A 26,394-nucleotide genomic window follows, 5' to 3' on the forward strand; every position below is an offset into this window, starting at 1 on the left:
TATATCATGAATAGCAAGAACAGAGTTAAGAAAGAATAGTAAAAAAGGGTATTGCCTCCCAAACATCAGAATATATTAGAAAACTGACAGAAAATGGGTATGATATTGGTATGGGAATGAGAAATATATCAGTGGAAAAGAAAGTCCAGAAATAGTCTTGTTTACAAGAATTTAATGTATATCGTGTATCAAATGTAGTTCTACTTAGTAGGATACAGTAAATTATTTTAAAATCAATACCAGTATCGTGCTTATCCCTCTAAAGTTAAATTCAATTAAATTCCTATTTTATTCCATATATGAAGACATGTTCCCTAGAAGTTAAAGTATTAACTGGAAATAACAGAACAAAAATTACAGCAATATCTTGGAGCGTTCCTGAAAACTCTGTGGACAAAAGAAACCTTAGGAAGATTGGAAACTGCAGAAAGGAAAGATGTAGGTGACCACATTAAAAAATGTATATGATCTCATAAGTGTATTAAGTTACTATTGGTATATTGTCTCAAGTTATTATTTGTCAATGAAAAATCAAAATTTACAAATCCCTTTCCTCCTCATGTATATAGGAAGAGATACTGTAAACAAACTCAGAGTAAGGATGACAGATTTGGGAAAAAGTACTCTGAAACAAGTGACAAAAGAATTTGTGTAGTATAGAAAGTGGCTTATGAACTGACTATCCGCCAGATGGAAAAATGATCAAAGAATAAGAAAAGGCAGTTCATGGAGGCACATATATTACATAATGATACAATTTTATAATAGTTTTTTTTAAACATTTATTTATTTATTTATTGTGTGTGTGTGTGTGTGTGTGTGTGCGCACGCACGCGCACGTGTGTGGCCAGCTCAGCCCACCAGGGGGCGGGGTTGACTGGCATGTGGTGCTGGGGGATCGAACCGAGGTCCCTGTGCTTTGCCACACTTGTTCCAAATAGGTGCTTTAGACCACTGAGCCATCTCACCAGCCCCTATAATAGTTTTATATAATTAAAATTTATACTGTATGATTGCTTTACAAAGCTGTGATCCATCTTGTGGAAATGTTCGGTTCCGTCCTTGGACTACCCTAGAGCCTCAGAGCTCTGTGTTTGGACTAGGTTGTCGCTGTGGTTCTGTATTTTCACTGGATTGAACCTCAGCACCCTTGGCTGTACAGGGGGGATCCAGGCTGCAGGGCGCAGAGTGGCTCGAAGCCAGGAAACCGCACACCATGGATTCCTGACTCTGACACGCCACCCCCCCAACTCTGGTCATTTGCTACCTGCCCTCGAAATGCTAGCAGAGCAGGTGGCAAAATGTAAGGGGGTGGCTGAGAAACTAAGAGAATGGGAGAAATAACATTTGAAAAATAAACTTAATTTTTAAAATCTGAATTATGTAAAAATATCAACATTGTCAATAAAGACAGGATGGTGGCTGCGCCTGCCAGGCTGGCTGCACCCCCTTGACCCAGCGCCAGCTGTCTTGGATCCTGTCTTTGTGACTGTTCCGATATTTTCTTTATTGTGGACTTTGGGCATTATTTCCAATTTCAAAACCTATTACATTAAATATCATTTATCTTAATTTCTGAGTTTCTGGACCACTTAAACATCGTGTCCACAGTTAAAAAGAAAGCGAGAACTTGAGGATTAGACAACGAAGAGATGGCAAGAAGAAAAGCTAGGAAACATGACAGGGGCAAAGCCATATATTTATATGCACAAGATGGTTAAGGCAACGATCCTGAGAATCTGCAGCATGTTTTTGAAATTAGCAGTTAATTGGTAGGATTCTCACCCTGACTAACTATATATGCTGATACCTGTGAACTAAGCAACTATACTGAAGATAGCAATGTGTGATAGTAGGGTCATGCTTGGAGTGCCTGTCATTCTGGTCTTCTAAGTGCGTGCTGTTTGTCATGACATAGCAGTTACTGCCATACTGTCTCTCAAGTAAATGTTTGTCTAAAAAAATAAGGGGGGTAATAAATGAAAACAAGAGACAAGAAAATAAATGTCATGGGACTGTCCTACTACAATGTTGTATATGGTTAGATTTCTAAAGTTCTGTGTAAAAATATGTAACTGTTTATTCCTATTTTTTAAGATATTTTCTATTTTTAATTTTTTTCTTCATATTCTGTAGGGACTTAAAGTTTAACATATCAATATTTGATGGAAAATACCTGTTCCATGTTATGTCAAAGATGTTTGATATTCAGACACATAGTGTGGTTAAGCTCAACTGCCTATGTTGTAGGGTAATATTAATAAGCTTCTCTTCTGTGTGGTTAACAACCTAAGTTTGCAGACCAAAAATCAGAGAAAAAGAAGGGGTGCAATGACAGCCAACATTTTGGCCCTAGCCTTTCAAAGTCAGTGAAGATTCAGGACATAGGAGAACCTATACTGTAACATCATGTAACTCAGTTGTGTCCCAAATTTTCTGATCAAGGAAATTATGGGGCCACAGAGGAAAGTGATCGAGGATGTAGAGTGTGCCTAAAGAGATTCACATGGAGAGAAACATTCTCTCAGGCTTTCACAGAGAGCAAACTGGCCAAGCAATGGCCGAGACTCATCCACATGGTTGACACTCACAAAGGATCTACAAACTGCGGTACATGGTTTCAGGATAAATCCTGAGGGGATTTGACTGAACTTATCAGATGCAAAAGTTACATTACTTGTTATACAGGTCTTGCTTTATCTTGATCTTAACCATCCAGCAGAAAAGTATAAAAGCAAAGTATAAAAAGTAAAGCCATATTAATATGCTGAGCTGTAAAAGGCTTCTTCCTCTTCCTCTTCTTCTTTTGGTGGAACAGGGGATTGAACTCAGGGCCTTGTGATTGCCAGGCAAGAGTTTATTCCACTGAGCCATCTCCCTGGCCAAGTCAGCAACTTCTGTTATTGCCAGTCTTATGGAAAACCCACTACTATTATGGATTACTTGACTATATTGAAATATTTTGCTGAGTTCAGGCACCTACAATATTTAAATGACAATGGAATACCCTTCTCTGACAAAACTAAACAAAAAAGGGGGATACAAATGAATGACCACTTTTTATCTATATGTTCAAAATAGTTAGAGTAAAAAAAAATAGTTAGAATAGATACAGAGCTGCATTCTCTTGGATCATTGAACAGAGAGATTTGTTCTAATAGTGTTTGTGGACAGGATATCATGTCTGCATCTTGTACAATGAATAACCACTAAGACAACAATATGCAATGCATTAATTATTGAATCTGTGCTAGTAATCAGTTTTGAAACGGTCTCATTGCTACTTGTTTCTCAATAAAATTATTTAAAAGAATAAAAATATATTTTATTTCTTTTTATAAATAAATGATTATGATTAAAAAAAATCGTGTCCAACATAATTGGCTTTGTATTGCAATCTTCTCCTTGACCTGCCTGTCCCCACCACTTGGCAGCCAGGGGAGACCAAGCCAAATCCAGTGTGTTTCTGAGGCTCAGTTTTCCATCCATAAAGTGGGAATGATGATTTCCCTGCCTAGTCCACAGGGCTGGGGTGAGAAACTAGGAAGATTGGAATATGGAATCCCTTGTGTGATCCCTTGTGTGACATGCATATGCTTCTAATTGAGGTGTTTGCTCTTGAAGGGATGCACAGGGGTGAACCCCTCTGACTTGTTTATGCTCCCTTCATCGCTTGCTCTGCCTTTATTCATGGCCAGAAAATCCCTGGAATCAGCCAGGTAGGTGACCCACACCTGCAACCCCAGAACTCTGGAAGTTAGAAGCCGGAGGATTGATCCTAGGCAGAGTAACTTAGTGAGTGAGACCTTGTCTTGAAATGAAAAGTAGAAAAGGGGCTGGGGACATAGCTCAGTGCAAAGAGCTGGGTTTGATCTCTGGTAGAAGAGAGAAAAGAAAAGGAGGGAGAGAAGGAAAGAAAGGAAAGGAAAAGAGAGGGGAGGGTGTGGGGAAAGGGGAGATAACTCAGTAGAATAAGCACTTGCCTGGCAAACACAAGGTCCTGAGTTCAATCCCCAAAAAGGGGGAGGGGAAAGGGGGGGAGGGGAAGTCTGGAGAGGAAAAAGGAGGGGAGGGGAGGGGAGGGGAGGGAAGGGGAAGGGAGGGGGAGGAAAAAAGAAGAATCCCTGAAGCCTGGCTGTCTCTGGTTGGCCATTGGCAGCTGCAGGGCCCTCATTAATCTTGCCCTCTCCCTTTGAGGGAGTGTCACCAGAAGGGACCTCTCCAGCTAGAACAGCTCTTCTCTGACTGGAATGTGAGTCCTGTCCCCTCATGGAGTTTGTCAAGCAGCCACGCTGGGTGTGGCTAAGGGGTAGAGTACCTGTTTAGCCAGCAGCTGGGTGGCTCCCGGCATCAAAGCAATTGGAGCAAATACACACTGGCAGGGACTCAGCTAGTTCAGTGGAGTCTCCTGAGTCTGCACTTGCATCCAGCCCCCAGGGGAGGGCAGGTTGTGCCCCCAGACCTCACTGGAGGATCTAGGAAGCTGGGCACATGCTGAGTGGGCCAGAAAGAGGAAGGGCCGCCCCCAGTGGAAGACAGCGCCAGGCACCGAGCGAGCGCTTCCATCCTGACTGGTAAGTCAGCGTCTGTTGTGTCGATCCCACAGCCACAGACAGGGCTGTTCCCACACAGGCGGATGGATTAAGCCTGTGCGCAAGCGGGCACGTGTGCCAACCACAGGAGGGATTCGACGAGGGGATTATGAGGGCTGCGCCGGTGCTGTGAGAGTCCAAGCGTGGTCAAGGCAGGGACGGGGTGGGCTTGGATGGGTGTGATGCAAGACAGGGGAGCTCAACGCTGACGATGGGGTTGGGGGTCACTGGACTGTCCCAGAGGATGGAAGAGTAGGAGGGCTAGAGGCGCTGTGATGGAGACTGTCCGGTGTTGTTTTTATTCTGTGAGTGATGTGCTGTTCTGCTGAGAACACCGCTGTCAGCGCTGTGACCTGTGGCCCGTGCTTCTGGGGGCCTCTCATAGTGGAGTAGCCTCCTTGGAGTTTTCTGAGCCCCTGGGTGTCTGCAGTGGCCTGAGCTGGCGGTGCGCCATGCCGTGCGCCTGGATACACCTGCTGGCACCACGTGGGGCCGAGACCTTTCAGAGACTCCGAGTCCCCACACTGAGCATGAGGACACTGGCCATCCTGCGGGGCTCAAGGGCTGGCGCCCATGTGGACCGCCATGGCTATCTTTGGCTACGGGTTCCAGGGGCGTGAAGCCTGAGGAGTGGATTGTTCTGCCAGCCACCATAGCCCTGTTTCTTGGGTGCCAGAGGAGTGGCTCAATTTGATTATAATACATGGGGACCCACAAAATTTTTGCTTAATGCCTCCGCACACTCAAGGATCACACTCTATCCGGACCCAGCCAGCTCTTGACCACTTGCCCAATTTTTACTCTTATAGGAAGAGGACACTGAGGTTCAAGGAGTGATTCAGCGCTGGGTGGGTGGCCAGGCAGGGACTCGATGCGGGGCTGCCCCAGCCCCTGCTCTGATTCTCTGCGCACCCCCAGAGCCTCCTTGCTGACCTCCCAACTCTGCTCCTGATTTTTAAAGAGCTCAAATGGGTTTTGGTTTTGCTCTGTGCCCCCGTGCATCCCGCTTTTCCCTGCTGCCTCCTCCCCACTGTCTCCTCTCTGCTCCTGCCCAGGGGCACCCACGCTCCTGCCCAGCTTCTCTGCCAGGTCTGCAGTCAGATATCAGGACCCCTGCGGCGCCTTAACTGGAGCTTTCTGAGGATGCCCTTGATTGTGAATGCCGGAGACTGTTCCCTAAATGGCAGGCGGACTGTCCAGATTGCTGGGGGTGGTGCCGAGGTTGGCTGTGAGGAGGAGGTGCCGAGCTAGTGGGTGCCGAGGACGGGAAATGTGCGAAGTCTTCTATTACCCAGTCAGCCCACCTAGTGCGGTCCCCCTCGCCTCTGTTGATTCTGAAAACTGGGAGAACGCAAAGCAGAAGGGACTTGGGTTGGATGAATGGGCTCAGGTTGGCAGCAGAGGGCAGAGGCAGGTTACCTTTCTGCTTCAGCAGGAGGGATGCTCCTTTCTGCTGCTGGAGAAGATTCCAGGACACAAAGACATGGAGAAGGATTTCCTGTGTGCCTCCAGTGGTCAACTCACTGTAGAGACAAATGCATGATGGAAGGACCTCGGCCTTGGAGTCCACTGACCTGGGCTACCAGCTTGTTACTGTGTGGCACTGTGGATGTTACCTAAGCCTTTTACACCTCAGTTTCCTCATCTGAAGAGTGGGGGCAGGAGTCTTTCCTCAAATAGCTGCTACAAAGTATTTGGATGATGTGGACCCACTGCCTGGTGCAAAGTACCCTGCAGCTACTGTTATCCTGCTTTCCATCTCCAACTCTCCTGTGAAGGACGGTCTGAAATCATGGGCCAGCTCTCTCCAGCATTGCTTCCATGGGGAGGGAAGTGTCTCCCACACACATGGTTGGGTTCAAAGCAATGGTTGCAAACCAGTTGTCCCCCCCCCCCCAACCTTTGCATGCATTTTCTGTTTTCAGGCCTGTTGTCCCTCTAGATGATACAGTTCCAAAGCTCTGCAACCCCTTATATAACAGAGGATTCTTTCATGTTTGCAAAACTGCCACGCTGCATGGTTCAGTGGGGCGTCTGCCCAAGTTCATTCCAGCCATCACGGGTGCCCAGCCTAGGCACTTAAATATTCACCTCCTTTTCCTTCCCAGTGTTTTATTCTTCTCTCACTGAAGTTTTCTGCTAACTCTGTAAGTCTTTCTTAGCAGTACAGCCGCAAGAGCAGCCAAGGAGGTGTGGGCCACATGGCTCCCAGGGCCAGCCTCGGTGTTTCTGTTCCACAGGCCCAGGGGTCCGAGGCAAGCAGCCTTCACTGTCCTTGTGAGGGCTAAGGTGCATCTCTTCTGCTTGACCGGAGCCTGTCTGTCAGGTGGGTATGACATTAGCCCCAGCCAGAGACACTGGTGGGGGCTGCAGGGCCACTTGGGAAGCTCTTGGCCAGTAAGCACTGGGCAAGAGAGCAGGCTCAGGTCCTCTGGAGGGCTCCTCTCCCCTGACCACTCGGTTTTCCAACAAGGGCTCGCCCTTCTTGCCTCCACCAGTATTGGAATGGACTTCTGGCCTCATCACAGTGTCCATTTTTATTAGTCAGCCTTCTGGTCTTACGCCAGACTTGTATCAAAAATACTAGGAAAGGGCTGGGGAGATAGCTCAGCAGTCTAAGCCACTGCCTGACAAGTGCAAGGACCCTGGTTCAATCCCAGGCACCACATGCTGTGCCGGCCCCGAACCCTGGCTGTGCTGTGCCGTCCCCAAAACCGGGCATGGTGGCATACACCTATAATCCCAGTGCTAGGGAGGCTGAGACAGGAGGATCACTATGAGTCTGAGCTGTATCTCAGCAGAGACCCTGTATCAAATAAATAAATAATTTTTTAAAAATTAAAATAGTTGGAAAATAGTTGCATCTCTACTGAACATATAGGCATCTTTTTTTGACTAGCAGTTATCTCCTAAACAATATGGGACAACAACTACTTACATGGCAATAACATTCTACTAGGTATAAGAAATTTAGAAATGATTTTAAAATAGGAAGAGTCTTGTATGTTACTTGCAAATACTATGCTATGTTGTTTTCTCCTCTACTCTGCTGGCCCTCCACCCTTTCACCTGTCTCCAGACAATGGAGTGAGGGCTTCACACATCAGAGAGGACAGTGGGGCTGTCACCTGTCCTCAGCTGAGGCTGCTGTCCAGGGCAGCAGGGATGCAGGTCCCAGATATGGGGCTCCCGGGGATCAGGCAGCTGGGATCTGACCTGTGTTTCTAAGTGTGGACTAGGCTTAGTCTGACAAAGTTAAAGTCAGAAGAGTTTCGTGAGTGGAAAGGACAATAGGAAAGGAGCAGACGACAGCAGGGAACAGCATTTGGGAGCGAAGTCTGGAGAAGCTGGGGCCTGGCTTTAAGTTGGACCATTGGAGGTGGCACTAAGAAATCTGGCTGAGGCCAGGGTGCAGGGCTCGGCTCTTGGGTCAAATCCTGGAGCCTGTGGGAGATTACTGGACATTGTTCTAAGCAAGGACAAAACATTATGTGATTTCCAAAGATTAGGTTAATGTAAAAAGAGTTCATGCAGAAATCAACAATACAATTATTCAAGCTGTTCTGCATATATACCTACATATATTTTCCCCTTCTTTCATTTGTCCTTTTCCTCATCCCAATTTTTCCTTCCCACTGAACAATTTCTTTCCCTTTCACAGTATGTGTTGTAGCTTTTAGCTTTTAATTATTCTCTTAGGTTCTCACACTAGAAGCAGTTAATGCTTAAATTTTTTTAACTACCATTTTTTTCCTTATAACTTTTTTGTTTTGTTTTTTCTTTAAACAAATCTTACATGTTTACATCTAGTAATCTGAAAAACTATTTTTTTTCTTTGTCTGTATTTAAAACAGGGTCTACAGGGTCTCACTATGTAGATCGGACTTGTAGTGATTCTCCTGTTTTCAGCTTCCCAAACCCTGGGATTAGAAGTACTCACCACCACGCCCAGTCTCAACTGCCATCTCATCCTGTTCTGGAGGTGGGACTGGTGTGGCACACTGGCGATAGAACCCTGGCCGCCACAGGCGCTTTAGTCCTCTGAGCTATCAGGCTGGCCCCTGACCAACTAACTTGAAGATAGCATCATGTAATACAGGAACCATGGTTGAATTCCTACTACTTTGTTTAGTGAAATCCTGTATCGCTTCTATTTTTTTTTTTCCTATCACTATTTTGTATTCTTTAAAAATAAAAACAGGGCAGGCCAGATGGATCAGAGGACTAAAGCGCTTGCTTAGGCAGAAGGCAACAGCCAGGGTTTGCTCCCCAGCGTAATGCGCCAGCCTCGCTTCGGCCCCCAGGGTGCTCTGAGACTGCGTTTGAGACTGGGTGATTGAGACTGGGCTGTAATCTCAGCGCTTGGGAGGCTGAAAATAGGAGAATCACTAGGAGTCTGATCTACGTGGTGAGACCCTATAGACCTTGTAGACCCTGTACTATATATAAATATATATATATATATATATATATATATATATATATATATAATTGATCATAAGATTAAAAAAAAGATTTTACGGCTGGTAAAGCAAGGTGGAAAAATATAGAACAGGGAAAATTAGGAACCAAGCATCCTTTGGCCCCGAGATAAACATGGATAATGTCGTCGTGTTGGCCTCTTAACCTCCACCCATCACAGCTCCTGTGCCACAGGGCTTACTATGTCCTGCAGACTCCGTGTGACTCCTGCTGCCACTGCGGCAAGGAGCTTCCCAGGGTACAGCTGACAGGTGCCAGGCTTGGGCTGTGGATATGAACTGTCGGGCACGACATCTGGGTTGGAAGACTTTTGGGAGACAGGGACAAGAGGCCTTGACGGCTGTGTGCACAAGTGTGGTGTGTGTGTGTGCGTCCTTGATGGAGTCAAGGTGTGTCAAGGTTGGGGAAAGCCACATGGACTCTGCCCTACCCTCCTGGTCAGGTGGGGAGGCTGTGGTGGCCCAGAAGCAATGGAAAGAGGAAGATGGGGAGTTCACTTGGGGACAGCACAGGAAGGAGCAGTGAGCCAGGCGGCAGCGGTGAGCACGAGGCAGGTGGCACCAGGTGGCGAACCGCAGTGCCAGCTGTGCTGGTTCATACTGGAGCCAAGGGTCCTGGGGTTCCCTGGAAGGGAGGACAGCGTAAAAAGGAGCAAGTTGCCTGGCATGGTGACCTTTGCCTATAACCCCAGGGGAAGGCTGAGCCTGGCCTCAGTAACTTATCAAACCCTTTCTCAAAATTAAAAAATAAAAATAAAAATGGTTTGGGGAGGCAGTTCAATAAAAAGGTTCCGACTTCAACACCCAGACCTGGGTACAGAGGGGGGTCCTAGTCAGAGCGGACAGGACTGTGAGTTGGGTGGTACTGTGGGACCCAGGTCCTAGGGAGTGGCGGCAGTAAAGGGGCTGAGGGTGTTGTGGCAGGAACAGGAAAAATGGAACAATTCTCCTCAAATCTCTGCTTCTCTACCTGCCTTTCAGAATCCTCCTGTATGTTCACCTTTGCGTCCCCTCACTGTCCCTGCCTCATGCGCTGTGCCTGTCTCTAAGGCCTTCATGCTCCATTCTCCCCCAGCAAGCCTGCTTCTGAGGCTTGGTGGTGGTGGCCGCCCTGCCCACTGTCACTTAGTGTCCCCCCTCCCCACTGCCAGCCTCTGTGGCAGGGGCTTTGTCCTCTGCATAGCACTGTGGTGCTGATAACAAAGAGCTGTTTAATTGGTTGCTTGGAACCCACAGCACGCACAATGTTTTACTTGGATAGTTTGGGCTTTTAAAAATATACTTTCTCTACACACCAGAAGTTCCTCTGCCCTTTTTAGCTTAGTCACAGCTTTGTAAATTCTTCCCACGATGTACTCTTCCTGTTGGGCTGGCATTTTGCAATGCAGGCAGCCCGCGAGCTGTGGCTTATTTTCTATCCACTTTCCCCTTCCATGGTCCCTACTGCCATGCCCTGCCAGGCCTCCTTGCCCCAGTTATGAGACGCCCGCCCCCAGCACTGGGTGCATCCTTCTCGCACGCCCTGTTTGCCTAACCATTGAAGTCCATAGACGTCTGTCTGTCTGTCTGAGGGCGTGGGGACGGGGCTCTGCTCCACACTGCTTCTTTAGGCACCACATGTGGTGGCTTTCAGCCACCCGTCTTGGCAACTATGATCACAGCCATTGGAACTTTTTTTTGTGTGTGTGCAGGGAACTGAACTCAGGACCTTGCACTTGCCAATAGGAATGTGCGTCTCTGAACGATAGCCCCAGTGCAGCCATCAGATCATGACGTAAGCTTCGTAACTCCATCCTTGAGTTCTTTCAAGACACACAGGTTCTACTGAGATGCAGGGAGAATCCTGACTCATATCCGTGTGTGTGTGTGTGTGTGTGTGTGTGTGTGTACAGCCATGTGCATGTGTGTATGTACAGGACGAATACCAGCAAGAAAGAGCTGTACTGTTCTGAGAATGGTGCAGTTGATAACAACTGCCATTTGCCAAGTGCTACGCAGTCAGCACAAGGCAAAGGGCCTCAGAGATGTCAGTGCATTCATCCTCCTTTCCCTGCTCGCCTCTCTTCCATGCTCAGCGGAATCTTGGGCTTGCTCTAAAATCCCAGCTATGCCAGATGGATTCTTGGGCTTCCTCAGGGTGGGGCCAACCCAGGCTCTCTCAGCTTGGGGAAGCAATGACATTTGTCTTCCTCCCAGAGACCCAGGGCCTCTGGGGCATGTGCTCTGACAATATCCTATGACATAAGCAATAGTTGATGGGGTCCTAACTAATTAAAAAGAGAAGATAAAGTTTAAGAGGAAACATTTCCTTAAAAAGGATAAACAAGCTGGCCAAATTTGGTTTTAATCGTACACTTCTGCTTAGTACTCTTACTGTTAGGGCTGGGAAGAGGTAGAAAAAGCCAACAACACTGACGTTCAAGGAATACAGTCTTGTAATTCCATTTCTCCAAAGGGCTTGGGAAATTTTTCAGTTAAGTAAATAAAAAAAGGGAGCTTCACTGAGAAGTGTGATTGGATTCAGTGACAAGGGGAGATCAGACTGGGGGCTCAAGGTCAGGAGAGTGGCGTCAATACCAGAGAGCGGCAGAGGCTCTGATCCCAGCGGAAGTTAGAACTACAGTCTTTCAGAATATGTTCATCCTGCATTGGCCAATGCTGCCCCACTTTGAAAAGGCATGAGAGCACATGCTGGAATGCGATGACATGGAAAGGACAACCTGTGGGAGGGGAGAGGAGGGGGGACGCAGCTAGAAGTGGGCACAGCGCTTCTGTCTCCTGCTAAGGGTGCTGCTTCAGTGAGCTCAGGCTGCCCACACAGGATGCCTTCAGCCCAGGCGACTTAAACGCCGAAATGCAGTCCTCATGCTGCTGCAGGCTGGGAGCCACAGATTATACTTCTGGCGGATTCACGGTCCGGCGAGGGCTCCCCTCCTGGCCTGAAGACGGTGGTCTTCTTGCTGTGCTTTGTACAGAGCAGACAAAATGAATTGTTTGCATCGTCTTTCGTTTGTTTGTTTTGCTTTTGTGAGACAGAGTCTTGCTTTGTAGTATAGACTGCGCTTGAACTCACCATGTAGCCCAGGCTGGCCTCAGACTCACAGCCATCCTACTGCCTCAGCCTCTTGAGTGCCAAGATTACAGGCGTGTGTCATCTTAGAAGGACACCAGTCTTACCAGATCAGGTCCTTCTCTATGATCTCACTTACTCATAGTTATGTCTTCAGAGGCCTTATCTCCAAATACAGTCGCACTGGGATTTATGCACCAGAGTGTGAATGCGCAGGGGGGATGGGCAGATGGGTTCTTCTGCAGATGGCAGGCGGCTGAGGGCAGGGGCCCGTGGAGAGAGGGGGGACAGCCACAAAGAAGAGAGGGTGAACACTGCTCTGGAGGGCAATTCGGATGATGAGGGGAGATAGGGTGGACATTTCTTTATGAATCAGGAGCAAGGCTGCCGGGAGGCGGGCCTTAGTGAGCCTGAGTGAGATGCAGTTTCAAAATTTAAATAAGAGCTGGAGGTGTATGGAGCTCAGGGTGCAAAAGCCCCTGGCTTCCACCCCAAAACTAGAAAAGGAGTCAGGAGAAATGAGTTAGCAAATCAGAGGGGGCGTGGGTTTGGGACTCAGGAAGAGTAAAAGCATCCGGACAGCGTTCATGGGCTGCCAAAGAATATCAGGGCCCAGCTGACATGGGCCGCCACCCATGACCGCCGTGGACTGCGGCTTAGAGGTCACCTCTTTCAAAGGCCCCGTGTGCCCAGCTGCCTTAAGTTTTCACACAGCACTTAACCATCCCATTCAGTTTGCATCCGACAACCCCAAGAATGTCAATTCCATGAGATCCCAGGTCTCTTTGCCTTGTTCATCACTTTATTGTGATTTTTAAAAACATTTTATTTATTCTTTGGGTGTTTTTGAGACAGGCTATGCAGTTCAGGCTGGCTTTGAACTCACTATGTAGCCCAGGCTGGCCTCGAATCACAGTCCTGCTGCCTCAGCCTCCCAAGTGCTGGGATTAAAGGCACGTGCCACCACATCCAGCTATTTTAACATTTTAAGTCACATTTTAAAATGAAATCGAAAATAGACTCCTGAGTATAAATCTATACAATTCTATGGCTAAGTGCAATAGAAAGAAAAGAAAAATATAAACTTATTTATAAAAGAAAATAAAAAAAACATAACCTTTCCAACTGTTCACACTTTTTTTTAAGAGTAGGAAAATATATTGGAGGAAAGGAATGGGGAGAAGGAACAAGGCCATGGGAGCAGCTCCTGAGGTGGGGTCCTAGATGGGTCACCTGTCACTTTACCTCTAAGGCTTAGGGTAGTGCCTAGCACAGCAAAAACTGCAAATAGAGGCTAAAAGGACAAATGGCTTTCTCACGACACCAACTGGAAGAATTACATGACAGTCCACCTTTGCCACTCAGGTTCCCAGAAGCAGAAGAGAGGTGAGGGGGAGGGTATATAGGTCTGAGCATCACAAGCCAGGAGGGACAGAGCCAAAGAAAGGAGGGGCGAAGGGTGCTGGTGGGGACTCCAGGCAGAGCAAGGAGGGGCTGTGACGACTCAGAAAAGTGGAAAGGTGAGGGAAGAGGTCACAGACAAGTGCTGAGGTTGAAAGCAGGTCTCTTGGGAATGAGTGGGGGCGGGCGGGGGGGGGATGTGAGGGAACATGAGGCAGAAATGTCCCACCATGTCCAAGCAACGGGTGACCAACATGCAGCAGAAGGGGCGATGTTCTGCTGATGGAAAAGTCTTTGGGGTGCAGAGTAGCCTTCTCTGCCGTGTGGTCCAGGCTGAGTCATCCTGAGAGCTAACGGGTACCCACAGAATACAGTGCTGTGTGGTCCTTCAAGTGTAGAAAATGCTGATTCCATTCCCCAAATCACAAGACTCCCACAAACCTTCAGAATACTAAAAGAGACTCCAAAAGACAGGATAGTGTTTCTCCAGTTTATTTGACTGGTGATTTTTTTTTTAAATTTCTCTCCACAAGGATCTTGAAGATCTATTGTGCCTCTCAAACACAGGTTCTCAAAGTGAGGCCCCAGGAATAGCAACCTTGGGAACCTGTTAGAAATACAAATTCTCAGGCCTCACTCTAGACCTAACTAATCCAAAACTCTGGGAGTGCAGCCAGAAATCTGTTTTGAACAAGTGCTCCAGGCACTGGTGATGGACACTAGGGTGTGAGAGCTACTGAGCTAGACAATACTTTAGGAGATTGATCCATATCTGTACTTAGGAAGGATTGTTTGGTAAGGGGTTCAGTAAATCAATCAAGATCATGCCGAAATCATACAGTAGGCTGCAAAAGTTGAAACGGAATAGAAAGCTTTTACTCCAGCAATAATTGCTGGGTTGCAAAATTTAATACTAGCTTAATTAATGTTCATCAAAAATTAACAAAAATGCTTTTCAATGGACTCTTTTGTCCAGATTATGCATGTTCTATGTCTGTCTGTCAGCATGGACCAAGAGCTGAGTCCTTTCCAGCATATTTTCCAAGTTGTTGAGGAAGAGGGTGAAAGAAAGAGAACTGGATCAAATTGATTTCTTTTTTTTCTTTTTTTTTTTTTTGCGGAACTAGGGATTGAACTCAGGCCCTTGCACTTGCCAGGGAAGTGCTTATTCCACTGAGCCATCTCCCTGGCCCCGATTTCCTTTTTTATTTTAATTTTTTTTTCTGTATTTTAGGGAAGGGTCTGCAGGGTGTTCAGGATCTCACTACTAGATTCGACCCAGTGATTCTCCTGTTTACAGCCTCCCAAGAGCTGGGATTACAGGCGCATGCCACCATGTGCAGTCTGAATTGCTGTTTCAGCGAGCCCTGGGGGTGGGGCCAGTCTGGGGATCAAACCCCGAGCCCCTGCGATCCATTCATTTGCTTTTTTCACTTCAGCTTCAACAAAACTAAAGAAACCAAAGAGGTAATTATGAAGCTGAGAGGTAGATACAGTAGCAATGAAAAGGGAGAAAACAGATCATTTGTAAACTACACCTTTAGCTCCTGCATAATCAAAAACTGACCCTAAGTATCTCTGTGGCCATAGAAACTCATGTTTAAAAGCTGATACTAAAACCAGTGATATGGGAGCCTGTGAAGAAATGCTTGCCTATAATCCCAGCTATTTGGGAAACTGAGGTAGGATTATCACAAGTTTGAATTTAGTCTGAGTAAGTTAGCAATTTAATGAGCTCCTCAAAATAAAAAGCGCAGTGGCAGGTGCTCTAGTATACACTGGATCTTGGGTTCACTCCCTACTCCCATAAAAATTAAAAATAAAGTAAAATTAAATTATTTGCAAAGAAATTTTACATCAACTCACTTAGAAGCAACTCATTCACTTTAAAAATAAAAGGTTATTGTGTTAACACAGGAACTTACCAGAAGGTACTAAGAGTTAAAAACTTTAACTGACTTACTCTTTTGCAGAATAATTTGGAAGCGTTCTTACCAGACATTTATAGTTGGCAGAAGAGCTGTCAAAAATAACTCAGCTATATGAACATTTCAACTGTACAGTGAAAAAAAAATTAAAAAGGCATCTCGGTACTTGTTTTCAAAAGTGAGGGCTGAAGCTAAGCCTTAGTTTAAAATGCATTTTCAACTTAAAATTTTCTTTAAGAAGAAGAGACAAAGACACTGGAACAATTATGCAGAGCAAAGTGATCAAGCCTCTTAGTGAGCTGAGCTAGAAACATTCTTAGTTTCTAATGCATTAAGATGTATTAGAAGTGAAAGACTAGCACTATGGCACGATTTGCATGAACACAGAGGCTTAATTGGAAGAAAGATGGAAGGAGGAGATAGATGCCCCTGAGTCGCGGAGGTGCAAGTCTGCTGATCTTCATTTTGTCCCGCAGCCCCAGCTCAACTCCTGGCAGGATACCGCGTCCCAGGGCCCCCAGTCTGCCCTGGATGCGGACTCCCATGGCTTTGCCACCAACAGGGATAGCTGCACCAGGTGCAGGTCCTGCTGAATTCACTTTCTATAGAAAGCCACTTCCGTGTCTTATGTAGGCAATGTGACTTCCGCAGCCTTTGAATGATTTATTTCTCACACTTTGCATCTTGGAAATATAGTATTTTCAGCCGCTGAGAAAGCTTCCTTCTGAAATTTGGGAACTCAGTTTGGATCGTCTACCAGACATCACTTGGGCCTAGGATGGACAGTGAGGTCTTAAGACAGTGCGTGCCAGGCCCTAAGCCTTCTTTCTGTCCCCGACCGAAGGGCATTTCGGGCCAGGGAGGGGCTGAGTTAGATCACACTGCAGGTGATTTCCTTTCAACGCTGTGCGTGCCAGGATCTCACGGGGGAGGGCTGTCCTTCTCACTGACCCTCACATGTGAGAGAATGGTGACTGCCACGCAGCAAGCCACCTCCGTCCTCCTGGAATGGGAAGTGACCACTTCCCAGGTGAGAAAACTGGTAAGAAAGGGGAGCAGAAGCAGGATGAATCACTGCAGGCTCTTCTCTCTCTGAAAATGGTGGGGAGACTCAGCATATCTAAGTGTCCTTGATGCAAATTTCAATGAATAAGATGTTAGAATAATTCACACACTCCATCCCATAGGTTGCATTGTAAGCCCCATATTTTCTCATTGTTGATTTCTCCCTACGTCACTTTGGTAGCTCACAGTCCTCCCTCCACTTAGCAGTGCAACATGAAATATGATACAAGATGTAAATATTGAGATTTTAAAACATTTATTACAATAAAAGGCACACTGCCACGAATCCCCCTCAAAGTATGTCCCCTTGCACCAAACACACCCCGTTGTTCTTGCTACTTTCGGAAGAAGTTCCAGAAGTTGCTACAGCTTAGATCTGGGGTGCCCCCCCCCGCCCCCAAGCAGCACATGTTTGGAAGGTAAGTGGATCTCTGGGTAGTACACGCGTCCGTGGATCAGCCTACTCAGGAGTTCGCGGCTGACTCACTGTTAGGAGGTGGCGCCTGCTCAGAAGAGTGAGCGTGGCCTGGAAGGGCGTGTCTCCTCCCCTCTGCTTCCGCCCCCATGGGGTGAGCAGCCTTCCTCCACCCAGGCCTTCGCACCAGGCTGATGCTGAGTTGGAGCCTGCCACCCATGGACTGAAGCCTCCAAAACCAAGAGCCAAAATAAACTTCTGCTTCCATAGTTGTGGATGTCAAGCATTTTGTCCCAGCGGCGAGAAGAGATTAAGACAAAGGTGCTCGCTTGCAAATGCCTGTAATTGCGCTGAGGTGGCTGCCTGGTGTTCTGAATCTATTCAGAGCAGTTGCCTTTCATGGTTACACTGCCTTGGAGAAGAGCTTGCAGGCGAGCGGGCCAGATCTGCAGGTGAGGTGGAGGAGGACTCGCCGCGCGCTGCCGCACGCCTGCCTCCTGCCGGGTGGCACTCATCAGCAGGGTGCCCCGCGCATTTTGTCACATCTTGTGAAAATACCCCCAAGAGAGGACTCCCAGAGCTCTTCAGAAAGTGGCAAGAATGACGGCATGTGTGTGTTCAAGGCGAGGAGAAGTGTGTTGGAGGGATTCATGGCAACATGTGTTGGACTATAATAATTTCTTAAAATGTAAATATTATCATATTTCTTCTACCACGTGGAGATATTACAATCCTGTCATAAATTTGTTTTTTTGTGTCCCAGGAAATAAAATTTGAGAAACAGTACATACGCTCGAGTAAATAATTTTTTGTTGTTGTTGTTTCAGGGATTGAACTCAGGATTTTGTGCTTGCTAGGCAGGCGCTTATTCTACTGCCTTATCTCCGCGGCATTTCTCCTGGCTGTAAATTCAGTAGATAAATTTGAGTAGCAGTATAAACTCTTCTTTTGAATGACTTTACTTTTGTTTTACTTGTAGGGTGGGACAGAGTATTTTTTTTTCCTTATTCCATAGAATGGCTAACAGCATTAAAAGAGATAATGCTTGGATGATAGATGAAGGTCCAGTGAAAAAATATAGTGCAAAGATTTTTAAAATCACTGAGGGGGCTGGTGAGATGGCTCAGTGGTCTAAAGCACCTACTTAGAACAAGCTTAGCAATGCACGGAGACCACGGTTCAATCCCCCAGCACCACATGCCAGCCAGCCCTGACCCCTGGTGGGCTGAGCTGGCCACACACACACACACACACACACACACACACACACACAGAAATAAATTAAAAAATAAAATAAAATAAAATCACTGACTGGGGCTGGGGAGATAGCTCGGTGGTCTAAGCGCCTGCCCAGCAAGTTCAAGGACCCGAGTTTGACCCCAGTACCACATGCTGTGCTGGCCACCTAAACTGGGCATAGTGGCGCACACCTGTAATCCCAGTGCTGGACAGTCTGAGACAGGAGGATCCCTATGAGTCCAAGCTGCATAGTGAGACCCTGTAGCAACTACATAAATATATGAAAGATTAAAACAAAATCTAAAATTACCCACTGGCATAGCATATTTAATTCTTATGGTAACTTTTGATGTGATTCTCATTACCCTTTTTGTACTGAGCATGGAACCAGAGTTGGGGGCCTGCAGTTAACAGTGGACTCGGTTCCACACAAGCAGGAGACTCGGTTTTCAGCACCTCACCTAACAGGGGTGGATCGCACAAGACAGCTCATCCCATTTCATGGCGGCACACAACTGCTTAAAGTAGAGGTGTTGTGTCTACTGGTGTTCCTGTTAGCTGACATGGCCTCCTCTCAACGCAACACGTGACAGCATGGCTGATGCTGTTGTGCGTGACAGCCCTTTCTTCTACTGATCTGATTTCTTACTGTTCCTGCCTCTCTGTAGGAAAGCAGTAAGTGAGTTCTAGCAAGACCCAGTTCCTACTCGCTCTTCCTTGGCCCACAGCCAGGAGAAACGGACCAGTGCAGGTGCTGACCCGCTCACGTGCCCCTGTTGAGCCCCAGTTGTTCCCCTGAAGAAGCCAGGGCAAGTGTTAAGAGCTAGCTTGGCCTCTCTTCCCACCCAGGATGGGACAATGCCAAAAACGAAGCAAAAGACCTAGGCTTAGACAAACCAAGGGTTTCCTTGGGAGTGTGTGTGTCACTGCCACCTGCTGGCTGGAATGGGTATCAGAGCAGCTCGGGAGCAGCTTGGCTGTGTACAGGAGGCTCTGCCAGTCCCTGGCAAGGAATAGAGCTCAGGGACGCATTCACGCCATTTCACAGCTCAGCTCCCAGCAGCCTCGGATTTGGAAATCCCACGACACCCATGCCCAGGAGGACCTCCATAGGAGTCCTCGACAAGTAAAGCGGAGGACCATCTTCGAAACAACATCCTGTTGGGAATCAGTAGTGCCCCAGATCAAATTTGAACTGTTGCCAAATGATTGATCTAATTGGTTAGAAAAAGTCACCAACCATCAGGCTGGAGCATCTGGTAGAACCTGGACCCTCCTGTCAATGGCAAAAAGTACTAAAGGGAACAGGAATCACCATCTGGCTTTACTCTTGTCTTCTCCAAAACTCTGGGTTCTTGCACCCAACAGTTATTTATTGGGAACTTAGACTGTCTTCCAGGCACTGTATGGAAGAACAGAGGGAGCAAAAATAAATCAGCACGGTCCTTTATTCCTGGTAATGTCGGCGGCTGTCCCCACAGTGCTCACTCTATGCTCAGCACAGGCATCCCAGTTTATCTCACTTGCTTCTCAGAACACAACCAGGCCCGCCATGATCCCATCTAGAACTCGCTCATTTAGTCTTCTCACACTTCAGAAAATTGTTTCTTGTACAGTTCAGAAAGCTGAAGCCTAGAGATATTAAGTAATATAGTCAAACTAATGCTGTTCCGTGGAGGGAGATTTGAGGAGGAAATGGTGGAGTGGATGAGTTTGGGAGAAAAGTGTTAATACTCTGGACCAATACGGTCCTTTTATTTTCACCCAGAGAGTTTTGGGTTTTTTTATTTTTTACACACACACTTTCTGTTTTATTTGCCACGAATTTCCAACAAAGTGAAAGGGCTATGAAAACAGTACAGCCGGGGAGATGGCTCAGTAGAATAGGCGCTTCCCTGGACAGCCCAAGGGCCTGAGTTCAATCCCTGGTTCCGCCAAAAAAAAAATTTAAAAAAGGAAAAAGTAAGTGATGATAGCAGAGACTTATCAGGAAGACTATCAATCCACCTAGTTAACATTCTCCTCAGTTTGTAAGTCTTTTCCTCAACAGAAGCCTTTATGTGGGCAGCAAGGTCTGAATGGTCGGTTTTCATTGGATAGAAAACGAATCTAAATCCTGGTTGGCAGAACAGAGCACGTGTGAACAATAGATTTGCTCAGCAAGAGCTTAAAGACAAGCCTGATGTTCTGATCCCAGTGACTTCCCACCATTTTTAATTTCTCTTTTCTCTTGTGATGTAAAAGTAGGTTGCTGGTGTTGGAGGAGGGGCATCTAGGTAGGATGGCGGGGAGGGAAGAGATGGACAGGAGGGGAGAGACGGATGGAGGTTGGTGTGAGACAGGAAGTGCTCCACTGAGTACCCATGCCAAGGGCTCAGAGTTGGACTGGGCAGAGAGAGCTACCTGTGTGCTCGGGCTGTAGAACAGCCAGTAGTGGTCGGGGCTGGTGGGTGCCTGCTGGGCCCCAATCCCCACTTTGCCGGTGGCCGAGTCTCGGGCCTTACACAAGTCCCATAAGCATCGTAATCTCAGTTCTTTCCCCTGTCAGATGGGCATGTGATACTATTGGCCTCTCAGTGTTCTTTGGAGAGGAGAGAGATTTGGCGGGACACTGGGGGACTGCCACTGTTACTTGCTCCTCTGAACTTTACTGCAGATATAACCAGTGCTGAGAGACTCAGATGCGGGTGGGATGTGGAGGGTGGACGTGGATGAAGGTACTGAGCAGGAAAGCAGCACAGGCCAGAGCTGGGTGGGGCCTCCCAGGAACCTGGCATTTGGGCTGCTGGATGCCACCTACATGCCCACGGGTCTGACAAACGTACTCTTTATTTTTCCTGTCAACAAAACATATAAGGCAGGTGGGAGAGATGCTATTGTTCTCACTTTTATAGAGGAAATAGATCCCCAGGTGAGTCGGCTTGAATGAGGGTTTCTTTTTCTCCTTCCAGTCTGTGCTTGGCTTCTAGGCTACGTACATGAGCAGCACCAAGCAAAGAACCGCATGGGATCACATTGTACAGCAAACCACCGTGCAGACAGTGGTATTCAGACTTTCCTGGAAGAACGGGAACCTGAATTTCCTGGAAAGAGCTCCAACCTGGAATTCCCTGGAAGGAATACAGCCAGAAAGGAATACTATTATAAAACCTCCGTGGCAGATTTCTTTTACTGAAATTTTCTTCCTAATAAATTTTGATGTTGAAAAGAAGAAAAAATGCTTGGATTTAAACTATTTTAAAATCAATCAATCAGTCATCAGTTGATGTTCTTTCAGCAGTAACATGCTAGGCAAAATTATTTCCTGGCTGATAAGCATGGTGGTGAAGCTAGACACGAGGGAAAAAGTTTCAGAGAAACAAGAAATGCAGAGAGTGGGCAAGGCATTATAAATACAAAAAGCAGTGTTTCATCTAATAGACATAGAAATTGTTTTCAAATTCTGTATCATTTTTTTCCTCTTTAAAATAAAATTTAGAGGAAAAAAAAAGTATGAAAATGTCACTTGGAGGCTGGGTTTTCCAAGGATCAGCAGGGAACGTGAGGAACGTTTGGTGACCAACAGGTTCTATAATTGAACCAGGAGGCTGTTGTTCTAAGGACTTCTAAGTCTTTGAAGATTCTTTTTCAATGAGAAATTTGAAATAATTATGTCAGTTACAGGATATCATGTCTACATCTTGTACTATGAATAACCACTATGAAGACAACAATATACAATGCATTAATTATTGAAACTGTCCTACTGATCGGTTTTGAAACTGTCTCATTGCTATTTGTTTCTCAAAAAAATTAACAAAAGGGGCCGGGGAGACGGTTCAGTAGAATAAGTGCTTCCCTGGCAAGTGCAAGGGTCTGAGTTCAATCCTCAGTTCCGCAAAAGAAAAGTAATTATGTCAGTTATTGGAGGGAAATAAGCTTTTAAGAAACATAGTTGAAAGCAGGGCACAGTGGAGCTCCGAGTGGAGCAGGCTGCCTGTTATCTCAGCACTAGGAGACTGAGGCAGGAGAAGCGCTGAGTGTAAGGCCAGGCTAGCAACAACATGGGACCAAGGCCAGCCCAAACTGCATAGTGAGACCCTGTCTCAAAACAAACAAACAAACAAACAAACAGAAACAAAAAATAGTTGAACAGTAGAGTTTTATAGTATTTGAACACTTTTATAATATGCAATGCAATTCAATCATATTATAACACTTGATTTTGTTCCAGTAGTTTAAACATGGGGTTATTTCAGTGATGGATTTGAACTTAGCTGGAGTTGGGTGAATGGAACCTCACAGTGCAGTTCATAAAAGAGAAGGTCCTGGGGTCCAGCATGAGCCGGGCAGGCAGATGAGCGGCTGATGCCTTCAGGAGCGCTGAGCCAGTGGAGCAGTCACAGAGCAGCCGGCTGCTCTGGTTTCCTTTGCGAATTCTGGTAAACTGGGTGGGAATGCGGCTTATCGCTGCTTCTCAGTGTGGCTACTAGAAATGAACCTAAAGCCCCAAGGCCCATCCGGGGCCTTCCGCATCCCCGTGTTCCCTGAATTAACATGCTTAGAACCTAGGCAGCCTCTTGACACCTCTCTTCTCGGTCTACCCAACCTGTCCTTTCCTAGGTTGTGCAAATCTTACCTTCTAAACACCCCTTCCACCCTTCTGTCATTGTGTCCCCTGCTCTAACCTAACCTGGCGTTAGCTGCTTGTATCTGCCTGGGTGATGCTAAGAGCCTTCCCAGGGCTACACAGTATCCACCCTAGTCACATGCTTTTGTGCCACCAGAGCTGTCCTTGCAGTGCACACTGTCTGTCAATGCAGACACCTCACTGCCACTGCCACTTCTCCCCAAGTCCTCCCCTTCGAATCACTCTGAGGGCGGAGACAGGCGCCTGGCACTGCAGCCTACACTCTGGCCCCGTCCTCTCCCTCAAACTCCAGTCAGCTCATCCTTTAGTCCTCCGCCTTTGCTCAGCCTCCTCCAGCCTGGCAGATGCTGTTCCCCTTCCCTGGCTGAGAATTGCCTCTGTCTCCTCTCTGTTGACCCACATCTCTTAGATCTCAGGGGTAGCTCTTTCTCTGTAACCTTGAGCCCAGTCTTGGTCATTCTGCTTCTGTTTGGGTCATGCTACTTGCGCCCTACATTCCTTGTCCTTCAAAGCACTACTCTGTCAGTTGTCCATTTATTCAATCAATGTCTGTCTCTCTAGTCATAATCTCAGGGACAGAGGGACTCTGAATGCTTTCTCTCAACACTGTGTCTCTAGTGTCTAGCACCACGCTTCCCATACAGCAGGCAGGAATAAATATTTGTTGAATTAGTGGATGAGCTTCATAAGCGATAATATGTTCTACTTTTTTGCAGTTATCTCAAACAAAACTCATTGACACACCAGGTATTAATTACATCCAGTACATTTCTTTTTATGAATGAGAAGCCAAGAAAAATGAATTCTCACTCGTGCATGAGTAAGCCATGAAAATGAGCAGAGTCACTCGCATCTGAAACTCTCACTTTTATTCCCAAGAGGGTTCATCCTAATGCATTCACATAAATGCTCCTCTTGCTTGGGCAATTCTAAACTGCAGTCCAAAACAAGGTTCACAAATGCAGTCAGTAAAGACCTGCACCTCAGTGAACTAATGGCTCACAAACATCCTCTGAGTGACTCAAAGGCAGTGCAAGTGGGGAAAAAAATGTTTCTGTCAAAAACATTTTTTTAGAATTACAAAATGATCTCTCTGCTTCTAGAATTCTGAGACATAAAGCATTGGGTGAGCAACTGTTACTGCTAAACAGAGAGCCAAATGGAAGTTTAATTTCAGAAAGTTCTCCGATTAATACATCTCTCTCTAATTACTCTCACATTTAAAATAAATTGCTTTGATAAATAATATGATGCCATAAAGTCCTTAATGCATCATTCAATGCATGTTGAATTAATGTTTTCATCATTTAGTAAAAGCCTAATTGCTGTTACTTCCCCAGGAGTTGGGTAGTATATAATCTGTACAATAATTACTGAATTCACACCCCCAAATATATATCTCACATCAGATTATGCTGAATGGTCAGTCAATCACAATTACTTAAATAAGTATGAACCCAGCCATTACTGAGCACCCCTACTATGCAAGCCTGGGCAAAGAATTGCAAGCAGGAAAATCATAGAGCTAGAAGAGAGACCTCTAGCGTGTGTTAGAGAACTTTATATTGTGCTTCAGGCATAATTAATACAGCAAAATCGCTGCAGTCATTCTGCTGACTCTGGTGGGAGATTATCACCATCTAGCATGTGTGTCCAGTTCATTTAAACAACTTTTTTTTTTTCCCAGCAAACGTCTGGCATTTTTGCCTAGTTAAGTACCACCTTCTTATGAACATAAGCCCAGCGCAATAAAGTGTTCTTGCCATGCAAAGTTTGAAAGTTCCACGGTCACCTTTCCAGACTGATTAGTAAACATTTAACTTGGAGTAATCACAACAACTGCTAACCATTCTTTCCACGCAGGCAACAGCGGGAGTCCGGAGTCGAACATTTCCAACGTGTGCACCCTTCTAAACACCAGCCCCCCAGCTTAAGCCAAATGCCACCCCAATATAAATGCAAGGAGGAAACCGGCATCTCGCCCATTATCCAGGAGACAAATGGATCCGCCACTATTTTAAATTTACGAAGTCAGCCAGCTATTAGTTTCCACAATAATGCAGGTGAATTCCTTGATGCAATCGGATTTAATGAATCATTCCACGGCATCAGCCTCAGCCTTTAAAAATCCTTTATTTTCTCCTTTTCCACATTAAAAACACATTGGAGACACACACAGAAAATGTTTCTCTAAAACACACACTTGCACACAAAACAGGAGGTCTCTTAAGGAGTCTACTGCTGAGAAGGTAAAAGCATTTTGCTCATTTTTAATTTGCTAAAACAATCCAAGCATGCTTGGTACCCAGAGGGTATTCTGAAATAAACTTGTATCTGTAGCTGCCAGCTCAGTTGATTGAAAACAGAAGGCAAACGTTTCTTAAAGAATGAGTATGTTAAACTGTTCTGTCTCTCCCAGTACCACAAGGACACACACACGCACACACACACGCACGCACACACACGATTTGCTTGAAAGCAGACAGGTCTATAGTCTACCAGGCAGTGCAGCGTTTATACCGGATTCCTTCTGCCTACCGCGGCGCAGCTCCTGGCGAGGACGCCAGGGCCCAGAGCACACTGGACAGTTCCTGCGTGCCGCTCTCCACGTACAGAGCCGCAGCCCCACTGCAACTTTACTAACTTAGTTGGCTCCTGCCCAGCGGGGCCCGAAGCACAGTCACAGTGAAAACCTTTAGATGCCGGAAAATCCTTCCACGACAGTGTCAGTGTTCGAAAGCACAAAGCAAGCACTGTCGAACCGCTCTAGCTGACGTTGCGTACGCGGCGCAGCCGTGCGGGGCTGGCGTCCAGGTAAGGAGTTCCCGCAACGCGGCTCTGGCTTCCTCTCCCCGCTGTTTTTGGGGCTCCGGCTCCCTCTGAACGTGAATTCGCCATAACGCACCTACCCCACCCCAGCCCACCCCAGCCCACCCCGTTCTTTCCCCAGGCGACGCGGGCTCTTTATTTTGCAGCCGGGTCCCTCTGGGGGGCAGGAGTGGAAGCGCACTTCACAGTTCCCCCGAGAGGGCGGCAGGATGGGGGCGGCGGATAAGGAGGTCAGGAAGGCGCGAACCGCGCCCCCTCCGTCCGCCCGGGCGCGGGGAGCGCCGGCTCCGAAGGCGCAGGCGGGAGGCTGCCGGGAAGCTGTCGCTTTAAGGGAACCTCGGCCGCCAGCGGGGCAGAGGGAAGGGCGCGGGTCGGCCCGGAGCTGCGGGCGCGGCGGAGCCACGGCCGGTACCTGCGGCGCCCACCGCTCCCCGGCCCGCGCCCCTGCTCCTCCCGCGGAGACAAAATCCCGAGCCCGCGCCGCAGTCGGAGGAGGGGAGGGGAACGAGGGATTTTTCAAAATAAATGCAACGTTTGGGGGGGGTGCGGGGGAGGAATGGGAGGGGATGGGCGGGAGGGGGCTTTAAAGGCGCCCGGGTGGGCGGAGGCGGCGAGTCGGCTCTGCCGGGCCGGAGACGGACGCGAGCCGCGCTGGGCACCGGCCCGGCTCACAAAGGGCAGCGGCGCGGCGCGGCCGGGCTGGAGGAAAAGCGCCCGGGGCCGCGTCCTCTCGGCGGCCACAAT

The 26,394-nt window shown here is 47.2% G+C and overlaps 1 protein-coding gene across 1 annotated transcript in view; it reads right to left on the reverse strand.

Annotated features, from left to right (window-relative positions):
* Positions 1-26,394, reverse strand: part of Kctd1 (potassium channel tetramerization domain containing 1) — a 208,731-nt gene that overhangs the window by 181,748 nt on the left and 589 nt on the right. The gene's annotated exons all lie outside the window — the stretch shown is intronic.

The sequence above is a fragment of the Octodon degus genome, unplaced genomic scaffold (assembly GCF_000260255.1).
Source record: "Octodon degus isolate 3935 unplaced genomic scaffold, OctDeg1.0 scaffold00003, whole genome shotgun sequence".
Classification (NCBI taxonomy): Eukaryota; Metazoa; Chordata; class Mammalia; order Rodentia; family Octodontidae; genus Octodon; species Octodon degus.